This window comes from Montipora foliosa, chromosome 11 (assembly GCF_036669935.1).
Source record: "Montipora foliosa isolate CH-2021 chromosome 11, ASM3666993v2, whole genome shotgun sequence".
NCBI lineage: Eukaryota > Metazoa > Cnidaria > Anthozoa > Scleractinia > Acroporidae > Montipora > Montipora foliosa.
This window is the reverse complement of record NC_090879.1, coordinates 1007104-1009603: the sequence shown is the minus strand read 5'-3', so window position 1 is coordinate 1009603 and position 2500 is coordinate 1007104. Positions and strand designations below refer to the sequence as shown.

The following is a 2500-nucleotide window of genomic DNA, read 5'->3' as shown; positions in this document are numbered from 1 at the left end:
ATCAAGTTGCGCATGTGACTCGTTATAAATATTTTTTCACAAAATGTTCCCGAATCGTCAAGTATCAGCACAGAAGACAAAACCATCATTCCAAAAGCTTATTCTACGCAAAAAGTAGGTTCTGGAGGTAATTTTGAGAGTGGAAATTAAGTTTACGGCAGACGGGAAATACAACCTCACGAGGAATGGTATATTTAATTAGGTTAACACAAAAAAGAGACGCTAACCTCATTTTGCCCCAAAAATGCTTTACTATTGCCATAAAAACTATCCAGTTAAGCTCACATATTACACAATATGATGAATTCACCAAGGCCACCTTTTCCAGCGAAATATTTTTTTGAAACAAAAAACATGTTTGCTATTAGAGACAAAAACCCCTTCTTCCTATTTCATTACGAGCGTGAAGACAACAAACTCAATCGTGTCGAATTACCATAAACAAGCTGCCAACACACTCCATGTTAAAAACGCAACTAAATAAATTTCCCCACCAGTGTTCAGCATCAAACCCTTTACTGAAAAATCCTTTACTTAAATTATCAAGCAAAAACTGGGCAACAAGCTTTCTTTCAAATAATTTCTGACTACCAAGAATTAGTTAAATTTCCAATTGTTACCGGAAGACTGTGCAGAATTGAGTACAATAAGCCAGACAACAGAGATCACAGATCCAAGTTGTTCAAATCCTTCTCTGTCTTTGTTAAACCCATTAGTTACCAGAGAATTTTCAATTTGATTTCAGTGTTGTACAAAACACCACACTTGTACAATATTAGAACTACAGCTCACTTTGATTACGGCTCGACGGGCGAAAGATTGTTGTCAAAGTCCATTACTCGTCGCTTTTAAGATTCCAGATATTTATTTTTCACCACCTGCCTTGTTTATCAAATTTACGTTCCATTCTTTAGCTCCATAAGGGCACCAGAGAAACCTACGCCTTTCTACTACCCCCTGAAATCCTAACAAAATACGCGCAGAAGACTCTACGGACAAACACACCACTTAGCAAGGGAGTGATAGGAAAGACTTTTCCCGACACGGAAAAAAAACAAACAAAAAAAAAGCAAACAAACAAATCTCACCCATTTTCCGACTGGGATTGCCATACGGCAACCCAGTAAAAAACTTACGGGAGAGGACTTGTCATAAAGTGTCCTTCCTATTCATTTATTTAATCATAGTTGACTGGGTGTTCACAATAATTTATAAATGCACACCAAGGATCAGTGGTTCATTGAGCAAGTTAGAGAATTTATTTCTCAGCTATTGAAGCTTTAAAATTAGAAACTGTGAAACATCATAAGTCCATCACATGAAGAAAAGAATTGCATTGCATTTGGGTAAGAACATGACACTTTATGTTCGAAGCCTTTTTGTCAGGGAAGGGGCGGGGGCATTGAGGTCTATTAGAGACTGCAAACCCCCCTTCCCCTAAAAAAATCACCTAAAATCGCTTCTACAAACTGAATACCTGAACATTCCAAATACATTGTTGACGCATGTTATGGACTAAACCTATTCATGTTATAATCAGGTATTTGTGGATGCCTTGGTTGTGAATAACGCATATCCTATAGTTTGTTTTTTCGGCTTAAATGTAAGATATCCACATCCCCCAAATAAAATCGTCCCTAAGTGGATGGCAATACACCGCAACAGAAGACTTAAAGTAGTTGAAGAGAGCGGAAAGAAAGATTTTGAGTGGTGTCGAGAAGGCGGCACAGTGAACTGTCAATTAAATAGTCATGTACCGATGGAGTTTTCGAATAAGTTAAAAAAACAAGAAAGTCTGAGATAATTTCATTTTGAGTCATTTTTATATTGTGTTATCGTGTTAGACTAAATATGTAACTCTAGAATAACGGTTGTGACGAGAATAAACATTTTTATAGATCTGCAAAAATTGGGTTTCTTTATCGAAACCTCAATTAGAAGATGGCTTATTGGACGCCCTAAGACCTAACAAAATCGGGAAAAACTCTGGAATCAAACAGGATGACAAGTTAGGAACTTCCTGCCTTTGGGCCATAACGCTTGACTGGTGAGGCAAAATTGCCAGATACGAAAATCTTAAAAGTAAATTACGTCTAAGCCATAATTATAAAAACTAAAGTTTGCGACGAAGCAGGACTTAAGCTAATATCGATCAACGATTTACTTCTCCTTTTTCTTTGGATTTCAAAACTATGTTAACTAAACACTAAGTGACCCACGCCTTGATTTCAAAAAGACACCTGTTTATTTTAACTAGAATTTTTCTATTTAATGGTCCGCCATTACTAACTTTGAAATAGTTCAGAGAGCTGGATCGAGGAGAAAATAACATCAAAGACTCATGAGTTTAAGAATGCAATTCGTGTGTACCAGGATTAATCAATATGCAGCACGGGAGTTTCGAGCTTTCAGACTTTTAAACTACTGTTTTGCATATAAAATGAACTGCATTTTAAGCTGGTGAGTAAATGACGTCACTTTACTAGATCTAACCCTCTGA

The 2500-nt window shown here is 36.7% G+C and overlaps 1 protein-coding gene across 1 annotated transcript in view; it reads right to left on the bottom strand.

Annotated features, from left to right (window-relative positions):
- LOC137976157 (tetratricopeptide repeat protein 28-like) overlaps positions 1-2500 on the bottom strand; it is a 17861-nt gene that overhangs the window by 13284 nt on the left and 2077 nt on the right. The gene's annotated exons all lie outside the window — the stretch shown is intronic.